Source organism: Lichenostomus cassidix, chromosome 12 (genome assembly GCF_008360975.1).
Source record: "Lichenostomus cassidix isolate B80296 chromosome 12, HeHo_3.0, whole genome shotgun sequence".
Lineage (NCBI taxonomy): Eukaryota > Metazoa > Chordata > Aves > Passeriformes > Meliphagidae > Lichenostomus > Lichenostomus cassidix.
Window position 1 is genome coordinate 16,181,091 of NC_139493.1, and position 21,162 is coordinate 16,202,252.

The 21,162-nt window shown below is 45.8% G+C and overlaps 1 protein-coding gene and 1 long non-coding RNA gene across 3 annotated transcripts in view; one reads left to right on the forward strand and one right to left on the reverse strand.

Moving 5' to 3' along the window:
- Positions 1–483: 483 nt before the first annotated feature.
- Positions 484–13,341, reverse strand: LOC146431838 (uncharacterized). Its single transcript, XR_014854787.1, has 3 exons — positions 12,334–13,341; positions 6,790–9,293; positions 484–1,738 (listed from the first exon to the last, which is right to left on the reverse strand). It is a non-coding gene; the product is annotated as an uncharacterized LOC146431838 (long non-coding RNA).
- RAD54L2 (RAD54 like 2) overlaps positions 13,321–21,162 on the forward strand; it is a 67,492-nt gene continuing 59,650 nt past the window's right edge. For both annotated transcript variants that reach the window (XM_085072940.1, XM_085072938.1), the window contains exon 1: positions 13,321–13,479. The gene's annotated coding sequence lies outside the window, so the exon portion shown is untranslated. The remainder of the gene's footprint in view (positions 13,480–21,162) is intronic.

The window sequence follows — 21,162 nt, forward strand, 5'->3', positions numbered from 1 at the left end:
TCTTGCTTTCTTGCAGCATGGCCCCTGAATCCTGACCATGCTGCAGCACTGCTGCTATTGCAGTCTTGCTCAGAGCTTTTTGCTCAGCTTCTCACACACACCCAGCAACTTCAAGCAGATTTTTGTACCTCTCGTTTCTCCCAAATTAATGAAAAGGATGGTTATTGATGTGTCCTGTGATATAAGAGCTATCCAGGAGTATAAAGCTATGATCCAGCAACTGGGAAAGAGCCTAAGGGAGAGTGGAAGTGCACAGTTAAACAAATGCACAGAGAATATACAAGGGAGAACATGAGAAAAGTAGGGGACAGTTAGTACACAGAAAGTGGCATCATGGCAACAAGGCATTGTTTCCTGACTAAACTAATTTCTCTAACTGAGAGTCAGTTAAAAGTTCATTTCAGGCTCCACACAAAATCCCTTGCTAGTTTTTGTGGTTTAACAAGGGGTTTCCTTTTTTTATCTGTTTTTATCTGGTTTTTTATCTGTTTTGTTACTATAGGAAACAACCAGCAAAGAAAACTTCATACAGAAGGAAGCAAGAAAAGACTGTGCACAGCATGCTGTGAAATGCCTGCAAGACACACACTGGGAATACAAACAAATTCTTCCTTATGTTTTCCAGCAACAAGGATCTTAGGGATTACTTGTAACAACAGCAGCTTTGAAAAACAAAGACTAAACAGAACCAGGGAAAAGTACAATTTTAAAACTACTAGCGTATTTAAGAGGAGAGTGGGGTTTGTTTTGTTGGGGGTTTTTTCTGGTTTTGGTTTTGGTTCATTTTTTTCCTTTTTATCAGGCCTTAAGTGCAGGTTATATATCTGTTCTTTTCATGACTTCTCCCTACAGGAGTTAATTAGGTCAAATGCATTTATGTCTCAGTTTTTGATGCACATGGAAACAATAAGCAAATTGATGAAAGTGGGCTATAATGGTGCCAGGCACATGTGCAAACATGTTAATTTTGTGTTCATGAGTTGTTTTATCACAACTGTGATGGATTCCATCAAGGGTCTTAATAACAAATATGTGGTATTTGTCACATGCAGTATCTGTATTTGGCAAGCCTAATCTTTAGCTTGTCCATGGTGGTGGTTATGGCTCTGGGAGCTCTGCAGATATGAACTCCCAGCAGCCACATGTGTTGCAGGCACTGCCCAAACACTGGGACCTGAAGCACTGTAAAGTCTGAACACTTGGTTCTCACATTCAGCCATACCTAGGAAGAATCTCAAAGCTCCCTTAGTAACATAAAGCATCCAACAGCATTTGAAATGGGGAAAATCTCCAGCTGAAATGAGGTAATGTAAATTCTGTGCTGGAATTCACCCAGGACTCTTGCCCTGAGTTTTCCTCTCCCATGAAATAGTTCATGTTTTTTCACCCAGAAGGAATGACTTCCTCTGGCAATACTTCTGTCTTGCTGCCCTGACCCTGAACAGCCTGTGCAGCCCCAGAAACATTCTGGGACTGGGATGTTTTAGGGCAGCTTCCTGAAACACTCAGCACCTCCAAGCCCAGGTACCTAGGAACGCAGGTGGGCCTTGGAGCATGATGCTACTGGTGCAGACTTAGATCCCTGACATTGTGGTGACTTAAAGTTCAGTCTCTGCTGCTGAACTGAAAGTGCCACATCAAGACAGCATCAGCAGCCCAAGGCTCTTTGCTTCCCTCTTCCACTTGTCCCCTCATGTAGATGACAGTGTCTTTTCTTCCTTCCAGGAGCTTCAAATCCCTGGTCAGTGGAGAGGGAATATAGCAAAAATGGAGCTTCATAAATTTCCTTTGCACAAATAAATCAGGAGTACCTGACAATATGGCAGAAGGGAAAGGGAAAAGCATTGAATTTTTAGGAATCAAATTGGATGCCAACCCACAAAGAAGAAAAATCCCACTGCCTCCCAGGGCACAGCATGCTGTGTTAGTAACTGCAGGGACATACCCATGGGCTTTGTTCTCCAGGGACCCTTGTTTGTGAACATTTAGCTGCATTTATAGGAGTGCAGGGTATTTTATATAGCAGTCTATTCCTTTTGGGATGTAGATAAGTGCTGGGTCCTTATCCTTATTCTAAAACCAGCACTAATAAATGATAACCAGAAAAATACCTGACTGTCCTCTTTGCTTCTGGAGCTGGGGTTAAAGGCAGCTAGCTGTGCAGTAATGGCTGCAAACAACAGTAAATGGCTGATGCAAAGCTCTGCATTTCCATTCACTTTGAATACCAGGCATATGTGTAACACACACACACACACACACACACACAACTTTCCCTGTAGTGGAAGAGGTTTCTGAGTAAGACACATTTGTACCACTTCTGGACACAAAGGAACAACAAACTATCAAAATACCAATTTCATCAGTGAGCAGTTGCAGAGAAGTGGATAGCATTCAGAGCCTGGGAGTGCACTTGATTCAAATATTGCAGGGTGCATTTGCAACAAGGTGTCTGTATCTACCTGCTGCAATATGATTGTTAACTTGCAATAAAAATCAACTAATTATGAAATAGGGACATGCTGGAAGGATCATTTTGGCATTCTGCACTGAAGAATTTTTTTTCCTGAGATTTTTTTATCTTGCATCTTTTTTCATCAAGTCTTCTCCAGAGAAAAAAGATAATTTTCAGTTATTTGGTATACAACAAATGACTAGTACAACTGGATAGGATCAACAGGAGTTTTCCAAGTATTACCTTATTTCACAGTCTGTGTTTGTGTTTAATGTAACATTTGTGTGCTTATCATAATTTCATTACATTTAAAGTAGTACCTAGGCAGCAGTCTTTAGTGTAGTCTGGGAGGAAAACAATGCTTTAGCCCAAAGAGAAGTTAAAAAGATGGGAGGACAAAATGAGAGATGTTTATGGCTTTTACAGGCTGTTTGGACAGCAGAACTCACAAGAGATTTTAGCAATAGGGATACAAAGCTTTAAGCCAGGAAGGAAGAAGAAGGCGTGTTTAGCCACTCTTCAAGGCTAGGATGCTATTTTCTATAAATCAGAGTTTTGCACTGTGGCTGAGAGTACCAAGATTTATTTTGCTTTGTCTTTGGATCGTGGGAGTAAAATGCTGGTCTCCCTGAAATATGTGGGATGTTAGCGACTAAGATAATAAAGGAGAGATTTCACCATAGACATTTTGAATTATCTTCATCCCAGCCTCTCCCAGCAGGCTGGCTGGGATTGTTCCCAGCCTGTTTTGTAGCAGACAGGTGCATCAGGCCAGATGAGCTCCTTGAGACACAGCCTTCTCCCGCTACTTCCTTTTAACTGCTGTTATATTCTCCTGCACTACAGAAAACTGCCATGAGCGAGGAGAAAATCTCCTGGAAGATGGATCCCCAAGGGAGAGCTGCAGGGAACAACATTGCCTGCTGTGGAAAGTTTTACAAGCAAGCTGCGGTTACCCACCATCCAGATGGTGAATATTCAGTGTTTGCTTTAGAGCAACATTTCCAGATCCAACCATGCAACTCCTCATTTCTCCCTTGCACAAAGAGAAAAGGGAGTGCACAGATCCGGCTCTTCTGAACTAGTTCCTCCTTGCCTGGACTTGATCAGCATCACTCTTCCAAGAGCCTTGGAAAATGGCAAAGGAGGAGGAAGAAAGCTTTCTTCCAGGCAGGTTCACAAAACCTTTTCTCTTGCTGGACTGGTTGCAGAGACACCCCACACTTACAAAGAAAAGTTTTTGCTGCTATTCCTAATGCTGCTTTCCTCTTTTTGTCTTCTCTGGCTGAACCTTTGCCAAGATTTTGATGACACATGGATTTTGAAGTTGGTGGAGTTGTACCCCTTATCATTTGCACAGAGGAGAAGTTGTTACCCTGTAGGCACTATCAAACTCCAGAGCCTGTATGTTCTCTCTTAAGGATGTGTGTCTGAGGCAGGGGGGTTTGCTCAGTTAAGAATTATCCCCAGGAGGGATTAAGTGCTGACTGAAGAGGGTTTGCTGGAGGGAGAGCTATAGCTCTCCTCTTCCCCATGCAAGTGTCAGATGCAGCATCCACATCCCTGAGCTGTTTTTTTCTGGAGGATTCTTTGACTTCACCCTGTGCTTCAGCCACAGTCACAGCATCCAGGTCTGTTAGCTCTGTTCCCATCTCCAGTCAGTTGATGCTGGGAAATTGCTGGGAGTACTTGTGTCCCCAACATCTCTTGGGAATTCAGCAGTCTCCTTCCCACGCAGACACCAGCTGGGAGCAATCCATTCCTGCTCAGCTCTGCACCCAGACTGTACACAAGCAATTTTAAATCCAGGGTGTGGACTAGCTGAAAATGACTAAGAAAATGAAAGATGACTAAGAAAAACAAGTTTGTGTACTGTGGAATTATCTCCAGCCTGAAACAGCTGAAGAGCTCTGCACTTCTCCTGCAAAACCCTGAGAGGTGCACAGACCTGATAACATCAAGGCATCCCAAGAGCCAGAGTCCCTGCCTCCAGCTCCTCTGCCAGCAGATGTGCCAAAACACCTCCTCTGGCTGCTGGAGTCCAGGAGTCTCTATCAGTGGAAAAACCTGCTCTGCCCACTGGTCTTCACTCCTGTGGAGAACAGGACTGTGCAAAGGAGTGAGCAGGGCTGTCAGCTCCATGTCCTGTCCATTTGTGACTCTGGCAAAGCACACTAGGGCTGTGGAAGCTGGTGGCAAGTATATGCAAACTTGTCTGGGTAAACTCCACTCCTACCACTTGACTAATTTCTAACCCTCTGCATCTACAGTTCCTGTCATTCTCTGGCTTCTTCTGTCTCTTCTTTTGTGTTTTTTCTTCAATTTTGCCCCAATACTTCACATGATTCTGGTTGCTATGCAGTGTTTGCAGGCTGAGCCACCTGTAACAAGCCCTCTCCATGGGTGTATGCAGCTTGGCTGCAGTGAGGACATTTTGCTGATTAATTTGCCCTTTTTTGTGTAGCTATTTTAGTTGCTTGGAAATAAAATTAAGCTGTTACTAATACCTTCCCTCTCCTAATGCCAATTAACTTCAGCAAATTAATCTTTATCAAAACCATCCTTTATGTGATCTAGACCAGGGTGCAGACAGGAATACAAACGGTATGGCTTAATTTACTTCCCATTTTTGTTCTCACCAGGGCCATAAGGTGGATGGAGAGGGGCAAGGAAGCAGCACAGTACAAATGCAAGTTATGAAGGATATATTTGGACATGTGCATGGGTCCTGTGCTGGGTCACCAAACAGGGTGATGAGGGGAATCCCAGAGGCTGCTTCCTCTACCAGAAGCTGGAGAAAGGGAAGGATCTGAGTCTTGTTTCCCCACATGCTGAACACATGTCCCTGCACTGTAAAAAGAACCATTTGCTGTTTCATAACTCTTTGGTAGTGCCTGAAAGGGAGCCCAGTACAGTTTCCAAAGGTCTTACAACAGGTATGTTGTCACCTTAACTGCTATTCTGATCTGTAAATGGTAAGTTTCCAAAAATAATTGCCCACCCTCTTGATTGCATTGTCCTCCCCTCCCTCCCACATTGGCCTAGCTAGCAGATCTTGTTGCATTGGAGCAGGGAAGGTCATTCACTATGACTCTAGCCATGCAGGTGTAGAAATCATGTGTTAATAGTGCTTCCCATTTTATGCATGAGGACATTTTATGCATATAGGCACGCCCAAATGACTTCTTTCATGTATACAGTTCCATGATTTCCCTATTTAAATACATCCACCATCAAAACTGTCTAGGTAATTCATGCCCCAGAGATTGAGCCTTCTAGGAATGAACACGTGCTTTTGAAACAGAGAAAACTTCCTTGAGCTCCTAAACCTCAGAAACAATTGTAAAGCTAGCAGAGTCAATGAAGGAGAAAATTTAGTTTAGTGTAGTTTAAACCGCTGCTGTTCAGGGGCTGCTTTTCAAAAGAGTGAATTCAGTTATTGTGGAGGAAAAGCAAACTACCACGATGTAGTTGCCTATTTCAAAACTCAGATACCACCCACTGCAGAAAGACAGACTGCAGGGAACACTGAGTTCCACCAGTGTATTCCCACTGAGTGAAGAAGCAGGAATAACTGCTGTGAAGGACCCCTCCCAAAGACAAGAGGTGCTGGGATGAATGGCATAATGAATTGTGGCTTTCAAGCATGCCAGATTTTGTCATTAGTATGATTACATCCCTCTAGAACAACTGGCTCTGTGTGGTGGATAGTGGGCAATGCCTGCAAGGCTCCAGCTTTGGATACCAGGGGTATGTAGGGAAAGGAGCAGCCCCTGGTGACACTCATTGCCTGAACAATTATGTGTATGACCAGGGAGTCTCACATAGTACATTGTTTCAGGATTATGATACTAAAATGAAGCATTACTGCTAATAAGGGAAAAGTGAAATCAACACCGATCCCTACATATGGGCTGTTAAAGAATTTGGAATTATTACAAGTGTTCTAATAAACAAAAGATTAGCTCCCATGTGAAGAACAAAAGAGTAGAAAGCATACTGAAAAGCAAAGAGAAAAGTTCTCTACCTTGTTTTATGTCTGCAGATTAAAAATAAATCCTGGATGAGTCTACAGATTGAAGAAACAAATGTAGGTCTTACCAGCATTAATTTGAAAATTGCACTAAATTCTCTTCCCAAACCTTGATAATCCACTCATAGGCCTTGTGTCTATTGCATATCTACTCAAAACCAGAAAGTCTTTTGTTATTAGTCATTTAATTACATGTATTGTTCTCATCTCCTAAAAACCCCTCCTTTTTGTGCCACCCTCACATGTAAGGAACAGTCAATTAAAACACAGTTGTGAAATGAGCAAAACAGAAAAATCTTACTCTTTGAAGCAATCTACAGCCTTCCTCCCTGGTAAAGCCCCAGGGTCTTCATCAACACACATTCTGAGGGTGAAGGTCAACAGGTTTAACCACATGGAGAAGAGGGGAGAAGAGGTTGAGTAGTCCCTCACTTCTCCATCAATAGCAAATACCCAGTGCTCTTCAAAGGGATAAGAAATCAGGGATCCCAGGACCAGCAGGGCAGGCGTCTCCCCAGTCAGTGCTTGAAGAACAACACCAGGGTCAGAAGAGCCAGGCAGGCTGAGGGATAATAATTAGCATCACCGAGGGTGCAGATCATCAGACAAGCTCATGGTAATAAGGCAAAGTGAAAGTTAAGGCGGGGGGAAGGTCTACAGGCCAGACCCAGCAAAACAAAACAGGCATAGACTAAGTGCCCAGAGCTGAGTTTAAATTGAGCCTCTGCGCTAAGGGGCACTGCTGGGTGTGTGGGTAGAAGTCCCAGGTGAGGCTGGTCAGGGCATTAGGGACACTGTGGCCCTGACATCTGCAGCCCAAGGAGGACAGTGTCATCACACAGGGGAACCCACCTATTATGGACTGTTGTCAAAGTTAATTCCTCAGGAAAAAGCTCACTGTAGCATTAAAAAGGAGGTATTGGCAGAGCACTGACAGTAAAAACCTATTCACCTTGGTCATAGATTGTGTCACCTTCCCTGCCCAGAACTAATGGCAGAAAAGTAGAGCTGGCTGTAGGCAAAAGCAAAGTGAACAGCAGCCTCTCCCAGCACCGTGACCCAGCTCTTCTCTTGGCAGGAGGTTGCCTTGCCTTTTTGGAGTGTTGTAAAATTGCTTGTGCCTCCAATAAGGACCAGCCAAGAACTGCCTACTGAAAAGACTTAACCACTTGATGCCTTCTTCTTGTAGCTTCCAAAGCACAGCTGGGAGCAGGGCAGTCCTGACCAGCAGGTGGTTTGTTTTTCACTAAGGAAGGTAAGGGTGTGTGTGTGTGATTTTTTTAACTCTGTGCTCACGTCATGTCCTAGGTGAGTGAAAGGTCCTGGGGTGCAGAAAGCCCGTGTTGGCCAGGAAGGGATCAGCAGATTTCAGGGGTGGTGTGAGGGTGGATGTTTTTGTGCTCAACTTGTTGCACCTCTTTGTAACCACCTGACTGGGAAGGAGGGCTTAAAAGGAGCAAGCTGAAACTAGAGGGGAGTGTGGAGATGTCTAGTTTCTTAGACTGGGCTTAAAAGCAAGCAGGGTAATGCCTTCTTGCAAGACTGTATTTTGCTTGTTTACTTCTCAGTTGCATCACGCTGTGGTTCTGATAAAGCAGAACAAGAAGAAAGCTACATCAGAATATTTTTGATTCTGCTGTGAATTTGCTAGTGGGCCTTCTCAAGGTAGTTTAATGATGCAGTTGCATGTACTGACAGTGTGGGTTTAACTTTGCTCTCTCCTGTGGGAGGTCTGAGCACTGTGGGTGTCTGGGTTCATTGCTGGCCTCAAAGACATCACCCTTGGAGTGGCTTTCTAAGCAGGGTGAGCTGGGGTTTAGCCAGTACCCTGCTCTGCCAGCAGCAGCTATGTGACATTTTCTGCTAAGGTATTGCCTTGTATTGTTTAATAAACTTGTTACTTTTAACTATTTAAATATACTACTGCCACTTCTATGAGCAAAACACCCTGTCTGGCTCTCTCTCCCACTTGTTATATCATCATATCTATGCTATTTCCTTTACTTGCCTGAAATTGTAAACACTTCCACCTTCCCTTGGAAGAGGTGGTGCCTTTTTTTACCTTCCTGCACCCAGTTCCACCACCCAGTGTTTGAAAATTGAGTGTTGAAGACTGAAGAGTGTTTCAGGTTAGCTGCGCTGAGTTATGCAATGACATTACAGCGTTTCAGTACTGACATCCTCCCCAAAGCAGCTCACCACAGGGTTTAAGAAACCAAGGTACCAACTTTTCAAGCAGCGAGATCTTGCTTTGTAGTGACACTGAATCCTTTCTGAATTGGGTTAGTGTGGAGCCTAACATGGAGAGAAGTGTTCAAGTAGTTTCATGCGGTGGAGTTGCCTTGAACTTGTCCCTAACGGGAGTCCCTGTTCCTGCCTTGCAGTGGCTGGTTCTTAGCCCCGTCTAGCGGGGAAGGAGGACGCTGCAGGCTGAGTGTTGAGGTGCAGGTGAAATCCAACCTGGCTATCATGACGCTGATTAAATGCCCGAGAGGCTGCAGAGCCACAAACCTGGCAGGCTGCTCTGAGCTGTGGCTCCCTCGTGACTCCTTGATCAAGTCCTTCAGCACGAAGCTCGATGATACGTTGTGACATTAGAAATCGAGTGAACTTCTGCTTCTGATTTCCACTTCCCCCTGCATGGCTGCTTGAGCCCTTCTCTCAGGATGGAAACAGCTCGGCAGCACGATCAGGTTTCCCTTCCTGTAGCTGGGATGTGCTCCCTGTGAGGGACTGGCTACAGTGTGTCCCTTTCTTTCACTATGGGACAGTGCAGCAGCAAACAAAGGGACCAGTGAACAGCATCTGGAACACCAAATAGAGAAATGAGGAATATCAGAGATTAGTAAAGGCATGTGGAAGAGGAGGCAACTCGTTGTTAATGGTGAATGGTGGTATGTTACAGAGCACTGTGTGACGTCCCTGGCACTGAAGGTCTCCAGGGAGCACAAGTGGTGGCACACTGATATCTGTGACTCTTCAGTGTCAGGTTATGTAAGGTTAGACCCCACATTCGAAAGAGAAGGATCTAAGAAAGGCCATGTCCACCAGCAGTAGGAATTGTGCTGTCATTAGAGTACTTGAGAAAAAGTTGCTGTGATTTATGATCCCCTCAAACCCACACACTTGTGCCAATGGTGCTTTGAATAGGGTGTCATGTGCTGACTTGCAGATGCTTGGGTTGCAGAGTGAAATTCAGACCTACTCATCTGACTGAGTCTCTGGACTTCACCTTGATAGTATGTGCTGTTTCCAAGCATTCTGTCACAGGCTTTCTGTTCCAGAACTCTTGGTCAAAGCTTAGGATGAAAGAATCTAGAGGTATTCTCATGTAAGTAGGATATGTATTTTTTCTCCTGCTCTAGAGAGAGTTTTCATAGAGCCTTGTCCTCTGGCTGAGTAGTTTAGGAGATGCTTCTATAACTTCCATGGAAAGCTGTTGCAAGGGCATTTTGGCTCCCTATGTGTTTTGTAGATTACACATTTCAGAGCATTTAATCAGGGGTGTGGAGTGCTTTTCAAATCTTCCCTTTTGCCTCTTTTATAGATGCTGCTACAGGGAAGAAGGCCCAGATTATCCAGAACAATACTGACCTGCCAGTCAGGACACTGAGTATCAGTACACCAGAGTTACTCAGTTGACACTTTTATCTGGGTACAAAACTCAGGACTGAAGTCTCTATACATTGAGATCAAATTTGATGCTCTGATCAGAAAAGCCATGGAAGTTACCACTTTGAAAGTGCTTTTTCCAAGTGGAATAAAACTTCATAAATTGTGCTCTGCTGGACAAGAACAACACAGCCAAGTGCAGAAGTGCTCATGGTTATGAGAGAATCAATTAGGGCATATCTATGAATAATGCATGTGCAGCTTAGGAGAGATGGATGACATCGGTTTTATTTTTGTACTGTTAATTGAGTGTGATTCTAGGACAGTAAAAAGCACAAAGGGAAGATGGGGAGATTCTGGTCATAGCGTAAGAAGCTGGAGGCTCATCAACAATGCTTCCTGTCCATTAAGCTGTAAAAACCTCAGGAAGAGGAATTGTACTTATGTCCTCTACAGCTCCTAATCCATGTAACTGATACTGCCCAAGAACCCCATTCAGACTGTAAATGATATGAGCATTTAAAGAGTTAGAAGTTGAAACTGTTGCATTGCAATCTGATGGCCTTCTTTGTATTAAAATAATGTCTGCTTTGCTCTTTTGGGATCCAGTTGTAGGTCATCATTCAGCTTTATTTATCCCTAGAGGTGTGACTCTGCTGTTCCTTGGATGTACAGGGACCTCCAAAGGAGAGCTGGTGCAGTGGGGTGTTGGAGAAAGCCTGGGACCCTGGTGGGGAATGATCTGTTGCTGCTCACATGTGCCATCCCCACATACTGATGTGCAGGTCAAAATCAACTTCTCTACAGATCTTATGGGTTTCCCCTTGGGTCCATGAACTGGTTGGGTTTGAAAGAGCAAAGTGTCAGCACTGAGTGTGAAATAACTACTGCAGGTTAGAACAAGAGCCTGGCAAAGCAGGAGGAGTGCTCCATGTCCCTTTGCTTTGGTGCTTCCCAACACCCAGCTACAGGAATTTCCCAATGCTTGGGTGCCTGCCCAGCTCAGAGCAAAGTCTGCTGCAAGTGTCCAGTTGTATTCAGCTCAGGTGAAGGACAGAGGGCACATGCTGTGGTGAGCAACCAGCCACTGGCCTGAGGAACTCTGTTAGTTTGTTGTTTGTAGAGCACTTCTGCTGATGGCTGATGTGTGAAAGGCTGCAAAAGCACTTGGGAGGTTGTGTAGGTAGCTGCTCCACTCAAGCTGTAGGGCAACCACTGATCCCACCTGGAAGATTTCAGACCATTGCTTTATTTGCTTCTTCTGGGAGGAGTCACTGCTACAAACTAATTCTCCACAGAGGTGGTAAAGGACAGCTGGTACCTGTTTAAGGAGCCAGAGCTGATGTGTGTGGTGAGACTTGAGGGTACTTCCTTGAGAAAAAACACCTGAGTTTGCTACCTCAGTTCTCTCTGGATGGTGCAACTCTCAGTGTTGCCAACCAGCAGTCCTAACTCACTGCTTGGACTGAATGTTTTTGGTTGTGGCATCTGTGGGTGTCCTGAGGCTGCACCACGAGCTGCCTGCTGGGGAAGCGTGGGAGATGTGGAGCTGTGTGAAGGGATGAGCACTGCAGTGGGACTGTGCAGGCAGCTCCCCTGTGCAGACCCAGCCCTGCATATCTGCCAGACAACTTGGGTGTCCAACTGCAAAGGTTCAATGAATGTGAAACATAGTGGCTGTACATCTCTAGAAGCCAAGAATAATCTTCTAGGCTTTCTGCTTTAGCTAACTTTATAGAAATAAGGAGGAGGTTCTTAGCTGCTGGAGTGTTCAGAGGAGTGGCCTGTGAAGCAGCCATCCTTAGCTGGGCTGTGCTGGTCTATGTTGCTGTGGGGCAAATGCCTGAAGCATAGCATGTTATAATGTTGTCATATAGAACAAAAGCCCATAAGGACTCCTCCCTGCTGGAGGCATTCTGCCTGCTTTAACTTGGATTTGTTCCATTACTTTTGAGGTCTCTGCCACCAGCCCTCTCTCCGAAACTCTCCCCTGCGTGACAGGCTGAGTCAGGGAAGGAAAACCTGGACTTTCATGTCAGGTTTAACAGCAGAAGGTCCCATAGAGGATTTGGATGTGTCTAGGTGGGGAGAACGGTAAAGGGTTACTGTGACCCCTCATGGTTTTGCCAAGTTCCCTGAGGCACACTGTGAGATGGCTCTGTGGTGCTATGGCCTTTTTATTTTGGATTAACTCCAGCTTCCCTGAAACCCAGGAAGCCCCCAAAGTACTCACAGTTGAGTTACACTGATGATGCTCCATATCCATTACCAGACACCAGTCCACTTATATTTTTCTTGCTCTGGGTATTTGAGTACTGGCATGGGGAACCAGACAGGCACCTTCTCTGCTGGCATTGTTCTTTTTCTTCCCTGTAACATATGAAAACTTGGAACTTGTGCTGCTGTGCAGGCTGAGCAGCTCGGTGTGGTGTCAGCAGTGTCCTGGCAGTCACAGAGCTGTGAACATGCTCGGGTGTCTGTCTGTGGGACCATGGCCAGCCCATGGAGGTGACTGATGAGCTCACCTTTTACTCAGCACTCCCCTCTGAAATGCTGCTTGCTCTTTTGGGTGGCCCTGGTTTGTGAGACCTTGAATTTAAGAGTCCTGAGGAGGCTGCAGAAAGGTTGGGGTTTAACCGGCTGAGGAAGTGGGAATGTCGAGCTGGCAGAGGGTTTGGGTGGACCCAGGTGATGGTTGCCCAGCACCTGTGGGCAGGGCATGGAGACAGCAGAGCCAGGTTCGTGGCAGGAGAACAGGGAACAGCGGCGGTGAACTTAAATGGGTGCAGTGTCACTGGGTAGGAGGGGGAAGTTCTCTCCTGTGAAGAGCCAGCATTGGACTGGGGGCTTAGAGCCCGATGGATTTTCATGCATATGGAGGGATTTAACACCTGGCGAGATAAGGCCCAGAGCTGAGCTCTGTATTGTACCTGCCTTGAGGGCGGCTCAGGAGGCCCCCGAAGCCATTCGGCCTTAACGACCGGGGTCCCTGTGGCTAATTAGCAGCTTTCCGCAAGCGCTGGGGGTTTCCCCTCGCAGTCGCTCTCCTCACAGCCGATGGCACCGGCAGAAGCAGCCCGGGCCCGGCTTCCCGCCTCACCCCGCCCAGCCCCGGGACAGCCCCGGCACCCCTCAGGCCGCGGCACCCCGCGGGGCCGGGGGGAACCTTTCTGCGCCCTGCGGAACCTTCGCGGCGGAGGCGCCTGTTGCTGCCCGGGGGACGAGGCGGGCGCTGCGACGGGGGGCGGCCCCGAGCGGCGGCGGAGCCCGAGGAGCGGCGGAGGCGGGAGGAGGCGGCGGGGCGGCCGCAGCTCCCGGAGCTCCCGGGGCGGCCGCAGCTCCCGGGGCCGCCGGGCCGCAGCCCCCGCCCGCCGCCCAGGTGAGAGCGCGGCGCCGCGGGGCCGCCGCCACAATGGGAGCGGGCCGGGCAGGGGCACGCCGGCGGAGGCCCGCCCGCCCCGCCGGGGGTGTGCGCGGAGCGGCGCGGGGCGCCCGGCCGGCCCGCGGTGGGCAGCGAGCGGGGGCGGCGGGAGAGCGGCCCCCGAGGGCCGGGGGCGTTGCGGGGGCGGAGGGGCGGCGCTGCCGGGCCGCCCGGGGGGCGGGTCCCGGTGCGGGGCGAGGAGCCGGGGCTGCGGGGCTGGGCCCGGGGCTGAGGCTGCACCCGCCACCGGGAGCGGGGCGGCCGGCCCGGGGCTCGCCAGGCCGAGCTCCGGGGCCTCAGCGAGGTTCTGACTGTGGGGGCGCCGGGGGCTGCGCCTGCCGCCCGTGGGGTGCCGTGGCTCCCGGGGGTCCGCCCGTGCCGGCGGCGCGGGGCTGAGAGCGAGGGGCCTGGCGGTGCCGGGCACGGCGGCTGTCCCGCTCTGCCGGGGCCGAGCAGCAGTGATCTGTGCGGCTGGGAAACACGGTCTGTGGGACTGGTAAACAGACATGCAAAGTCATAATTTAATGTCTGTGTGAGACTTGTTGGTGAGCTTTGGGAGGGGGAGCCTCGGTGTGCTGAGCTGCTGCCCCTGATCCTGTCACCTCTCCTCTCCTGCTCCTGTCTCACGGCTTTTTAACTTGCTCCCTCCGAGGAATAGTTTGTGGGTGACTGGATGTTTTGGTGTTCATGTTTGAGAGATGCTCATAAACTCCACTGAAATCCCCTGCTCTTTGTCGATTGGTACAAAACTGGTGCTTTATAAAGTTCCTACTACATCCCTCCAGTCCATGTGCAGGTGGGGGAATTTTGATTAAAAAAAAATCCAAAAAAAAGCCCAAGTAGTAAAAGAAAATAACAGTGTTCTTTTCTTCCTTTTTTTTTTGTTTGTTTGTTTTTGTTTTGTTTTTGTTTTGTTTTTGTTTGTCTTTGTTTTTAATGCTAATAAGATGGTTACATTTGTTTGTCTTTATAACTTTGTTCATTTTGGATATCCTTTGTATGGTTATGCAAGCATCACATTTGGTGAATAATCACTTAGCCTATAGCAAATCACTGCAGAAACTTCTGTGTTGGTTCAAGATGTTCTGCTGCCTGGTTGAAGGTGGTAGCTCCCCTCCCTGACTTAGAGGAGTGGGCCTTGTGAGTGGTCTCTGTGTGCTTCAATGCAGAATCAATTAATTTAGAATAAACAGCCTTTGTTTAAGTAGCTCTGCTCTAGGGACAGCAGCACCAAGCAGAGAAATAAAAGCATAACAGTCTGCTTAGACCACTGCAGGTGGTCCTGGTGGGAGCTGGCATGGGCTTGGTTTGCTAAGGGAGGCTTCTTTTCCCAGGTGTGGAGCTGTACATCCTGAATATACAGAGAGAACAACTCAGCTTCTTACCCTGTGACTGTACAGCATCCAAATATAGGGGTTGTTCCTTAAGAGTAGGTGCTAAATGTGAAGTTTTGAAGAAATACGCAGTTGGTACTTTAAGGAAGAGCTGTTGTGGATGTGTAATGTTTTCTGGGTTGAGAGTGCCTCAGAGTAAACACCACCTTCTCCCGAAAAAGCTCTGAATGTGTTCCACTTGCACTGCACCCAGGTAACTTCTGTGCCTCTAAAATCTCTTGGAATTCCAGATTTGATATTCAAGAGTATTGCAGATCCTGGGTGGGAACATCATGTGCTCTTGTGAGGAGAAGAACCAAACAGCACGGGTTTTGTCTCATCTCAATAGTGATTGCATTTTAGTGAATATTTGAAAGGTATAACCAGCCATGGAAAATTGTGACAGGACGTTGTGGTGTTCTCTGGGATCCAAGTTGACACTGTGGAATAATTCAGACTGGAAAGGGCCTCAGGAGGTGTCTAGTCCAACCTGCTGCTCGAAGTAGGATCTACACCAAGGTCGGACCAGGGCTTTGTTCATTCAGGTCTGCAACTCTCCAATGACAAGGGTTCATCAGTCTCTGTGTCCTTGTTCTGGTGCTTGGCTGTTCTCACCAGGAAGGAAGGACCTTTTCTCTAGGTCAGGTCACACCTGCACCATTGCAGCTTGTGTCTGGTGTCCTGCTGTGTGCCCCTGTGCAAAACCTGTGCACAGACCTCTGTGCAGGTCCAGGAGATCTGCTGTCAGCTCCCCAAAGCCTTTTCTTCTCCAGTCTGGACCCCCATCTCCCACAGCCTCTCTTCACAAAGCTCTGTCCCTCTGAGCATCTCGGTAGTCCTCCACTGAACCCACTCTGGTTTATCAGTGACATTCTAAATAATACTAAGTTATTGATCAGTATTTTGTATGTGATAACCAGGAAATGCCAAGTGCACATGTTTGCTGACAAAACTGGTATGTCTGAAGTTGAAACAAGTTTTGAGGGCAAAAAAAACGGTGGAAAAGTATATATTGCTTTCATTTATGTAGATGTAAAACTGCATAAGAATAACAGTAAGATTTGTTACTTTGCAAAATATCTCAAGGTATAGAGAATAAGCTTTCAGAAATTCTTAAAGGTCAGATATACCATTGACTCAATTTATGCCTGATGTGGAATAGCAAAATTTCTGTGCAATCCTGTGAGCAAGGCTGATTCAGTGCTATTGCAATCTCAGAGCAGCTGTGGTAATTGAAATCTTGCTCTTACTCAGTGGTAATGCTGGAGTTTGGGTCAGACTGACACCTCCAGAAATTTTGTGGCATTTCAAAGGTATCTAGGACTTGCTTGAAATGTTACACCTAATCACTTAGACCTAATAGCAGTATTTTCAGCATGCTCTAAAATGTGCAAGTAGGAGCAGTGATTTGAAGCCCTCTGGGATGGTGTCAGTTTGTCCCAAAGCTGCTGTTCCCACAGTGTATCTGCAAGTTGAAATGCACAAACAAGGAAGAATGATCCAAGTTAGGTATTAGTGACAGTCAGTTATTCAAACATCTGAAAAGATGTAAAGGCTGGTATGCACTTGTCTGGAGGAAGTATTGATCCTGTGCTGGCTAAAAGTGCTGAATAACTTAATGACTGAAGATCTCATTCAAAGATGCAGAAATCTTTAGGGGAAGACTGGTAGCCAATTGCTTCAAAACCAGGGTGAAGAAATCTGTTAGATGCAATTGGCATGGCTTGTGGGATAAACACAGAGTACAGCATTCAAACTATGCAAACAGTGCCCTCTACTACTGCCCTAAATCCTAGGAGGAATTTCTGAGCTGCCAAGTGCAGTTACCATTTGTTTCTTGGACACCTATTTGAAACAGAGGAGAGTTGAGATGAACCAGCTTCTTGCTGACATGACTTGAGTGACTCCCTCCTCCTCTTCCTCCCCCCTACACATGCACACACAGTGGTACTGGTAGGACCCAGACAAGAATTAAGCCTGTTAACAAAATTTTTTTTCTGCCACTGTAACTGCTTCTGTGCTGGTGGACCTCTGATGGCACATAAGTAGAAAACCAAAGGTGGAAAAACTCAACATGCTGACATAGTTTCTTGGGTTACAAACACATTGGATCTTGTGCTGAACGAGGAGGACTTTGGTCAAGTCATGTGCAAAACAACATGCTTTATGTAAGAGGCACTAAACTTATAAATGCAATTAAAGGGGTTTTGTAGTGATTTGGCAGAAAACTTTACTCTGGTGTTCTCTGTGGCAAACCAGCTTGATCTAATTAACAGAGGAGTGGAGCTGTACAAGGGCAGAATTGACCAACAGAAAGTGCAGAACCTGGCTGGTCAGGTACAGAAAGTTTGTAGGGCAAGCACAGGATGAGAAGTGAAACATGGTGGAAGGAACATAATTTTGCTTCGTACTTTCTTCTCTTCACAATGAAAATTGTTATCTAAAATTCTTGCAAAGAGAGCTTTTCTAGCCCAACAGAACTGTTAAAATGATATTTTAGAGATGTCGTAATTTACCAAAGATTTTCTCCAGTTTCTCAAGTCTTACCCAGAACATCAGTGTCAATGAAATGTGGGTTATTATATTTGGAGTTGTTGAGTCCAGAAAAAATAGGTTGTTAAAGTGTATTGATCTTATGTGAATTGCTTTAGCTGTTTGTTGCTGATACAACAACAGCCAACCAAACCCCAAACCAAACAAAATCCATGGACCTGTCAAAGCCTGGAAGTGGATTGTGGAGCACAGGTGCTCACACTGCCTGCCTGAGTCAACATGGAAAGTGCAATGTTAATCCAAAAAGAATTGATTGAGGAGGGCTGCTGGTGGGATTTACTCAAAATTAGTAAAGCAGAAGAGGCTGTTACATGGCTGGGGAGTAGCAGTGCTCTAGAAGATCAAAAAATTCTAATTAAATCTCTTCTATCAAGCACATACTTACAAATGGGATTTGTGTGGTAAATTGTATTCCCATGACTGCTTCAGTCAATGAGGGCGTTGTTGAAAAGTGAATCTTGTTCAATAGACACAGTTTCATATATGATCTGTGAGCCAATACCTGGATTAAAAACAGTAGATGTGGAAAATAGAATATGAATGGAGGGTTTTTTCAGGGATTTATAGTAGGTCCAGTGTTTTGTAGTATTTTTGTCAGTGGCCTGGAAGAAAACATGAAATTAGAGCTGTTCAAATTTGTGGATTATGTAAAGGTTGTGCCTGAGTGGTGAAGCATGAAGAAGGAACAGCAGCTGTACAGTGTCCTCTGAATTGTTTGGGTAACTGGGTTTAATATGGCCAAATGTTTTTATAGAGCTGGAGCATGTTATGTGTGTTATGGGAAAGACTGGAAGCTGTAGGTTTAGAATACAGAATTGTGCTTCCAGAAACTAGTGACCTTGGAAAAGATGGCAGGAGCAGAGCAGATATATGTGAGTATTCAGAGCTTAAAATAAGCTAATTAATTTTTTTAAGACTAATGTACATCCATAATAACAGGAAATACTCAATAAGGACAGAGATGAAATCAGTGGGGGAGTATTTTGACAAGATTTAGTGTTCATATTTTTAAAGAGGTGTTCAAAGGCAACAAATATATAGTGTTCAATGTTACTTGAGTAATTAAATTGCTCATTATAAAACTTTTTCTTGAAGTGCTCAATCGGTTTAGCTTATCTCAAGGTATTTAAGTTTCTCAGTTTTCTTTGGGCAGAATAGGCTGTGTACCAAAGGGCTCTTTAATTTAGTGGAAAAAGATATAACAGCCAGTGCCTAGAAGTTAAAAAGATTATTTCAAATTAGGAAAAAGGCACAGATTGTTAACAGTGAATATGATCAACCACTGAAGACATTAGGAAAATGCTTGAAAGTATTAAGGAAAATTAGGATGTCTCCATCTCTCAAAGTCATCAGGTGAGGATGGAGTATAATTTGAAAGATACGCATGAGGAAAGGCACTGTAAATGTACGAGTGTACCTGCCACCATGCAAGTGCAGGGGCATTTGCACATGCCAAACAGATCTCACCCAGTCATGTTCAGACCAGGTCCCTCTTCCTGCCTGTGCTGGAGTCAGTCAAATGATCTCATGGTGGGTTGTTCGTTTATAGCATTTCTTTGAATCTATTAAATATATATTTTCTCTCAAGGGAATAAATGTGTTCATATGAACCATGTACTTAGATGAAATCAAATATTTGTGAGCTCTTTTTTTGGGAAGCACTGTCATTTTTGGTGATGGGGAGAGGAAGGGGCTGCGTGGGGAATGACAGGGATGGCTGTTTCATTTCCTGAGCAGGTTTGAATGTCTTCCCCAAGTGTTTTTCCTCCAAAAATCTAAAAATGTGCTCTTAAGAAGTTTACTCCAGTAGTGAGTAGTCTTTACATTCTGTAGAAATTGCTTTTTTCATTGGAAATTGTATGTGCTCTTGCTGGCAGAGGTGAATGAGTGTGAATGCATAAGGGTGTTGTGTCTTGTGTGTCTCTGCCAGTATGAAATCAGTGAGTCCCTTGTCCACCAAAGGAATGGTTCTGTTGTGTCCTGTCTGCTAAAGTGTTGAAGTGAGGAAAAAATTCTGGATGTAGAGAGGAAAAAACCTGTGGGTCCTCTTCTGCCTTGGCCATTCAGGAGATGATTGGTTGCCTGTGGGTTCTCAGTGGACAATTGGTTTGGGATGTTTTCCTAAACCCTTCTGAATTACAATGGGAACTGCTCTGGTGGTGACAGCAGCTTGTGCCTGTAGGCACCTTTCCAGACATCCTGATCTCTTCCCCATCACAGCACGGGTGCATGCCCAGTCGTGTCTCAGAAGAAGGGCTGTGGGAAATGCAAGAGCTGGATGGTCTGCTCCTGACAGATTGTCCTGGATGCCTTTCCCCAGGAGCTCCCTCAACTTCAGCAGGGAGTGAGCGCTTATACCAGCAGCCCCTGTGCAGAGAAGATGTTTCCAGCAAGCACCAGATGTAACCTGTCTGTTCAGGACCTCTGGGTTTGGGGAAGGGTCAGCATTGTAGCGACTTCTTTTATCACTGAGATAGGCTGTCCTGCTGAAAGAACTTACCTCCTTGGAGCATTTTCTGGCCAAGTGTTGCCTTTTCCCCTCTATTACTTATTTTAATATTTCAGCAAGGTCTTGTATTCTTTTGTTTGCAGTCCTGGGCTGGCCTGGGCAGGAAGTCTTACAGGTAAATCCTTCTGTTGAGGGAAGTTGTTTATCTTTGAATTTTCTTGCAGCTTGGGCAGGGTAACTCTCCTCTGCATCTCTTGCTCTCCTTTCTGTTATCTTGTCTGACCCATTTTGCTGACAAAGAGAAGGCAGTGAAGAGAGACAGAAGTGGTTATAAGTGAACAGTTTCTTTACCTTCCCCCACTCCCCTCCAATGATCTGATAGCTTCTCCTTGCAGTTGCTTTATGGCAGGGAAGATTGAAGGTGAACAGAGTTAATTGTCTGGGAATCTGTGTAAGATTTTGGGGATTGAAGAAGATTGTAGAACTCAGGAGATAAGGATTTCAGTTTTTTCTGTTTCATTTGGTCTTAATGTGCTGGAACTCCTTCTATATCCTATACCACACAGGTATCTTTCTCATGGTTGCTGAGGGGACCTTTCTGTACTCTTCTCACTTATATCTTTGCTTAACTGTGACATTATTTAGTATAAGCTGTAAAACGTGAGAAAGTTTGCCTGTGACATGGGTCAGAAAATTGAGACCAAGAGCAGCAGTCTCTGGAGTGGAAACTTCATTCTTGTGAGAAGAAAGGATGAGAGAAGACTTTTAGGATCTCCTGCCAAGGGTGTTTATGCCTCCTTGAACAGTTTGGGTGAAGTTCAAGTGTTGAGTGAAACAAGCACAAAGCAAACACGGGGGATGTGCATGAGAGGCTACATACACCAGTATGTATTTATGGCCAGAGCCCCACAGTGACTCTTGGTTGCATCTTGGGGAAAGGTCTATGTTCTGGGACAGCCCAGGAATATCTACTTATCCCAGATATAATAAGATACAAGTACTTATTCAAGTACTAAAAATCAGCCCTTGATCTCAGGCAAGGCCATCATGGCCAAAGTGAATTCCTCTTCATGAAGTCAAAGAAATTACCCATTTGTTCTCATGGTACAGATTGCATCACTTCCCTTTGTCACCCCGTGGAGGTGTTTCTTTAACAAGTCCCCCAGAATACATTTAGGAGGGGACATGCCCTGACCCAGAGAAGTTTCTGTCAGCGTTGGTTACCAGTTTCTCAAGGTCAGGACAGCTTACCTTCCTCTTCCCTAA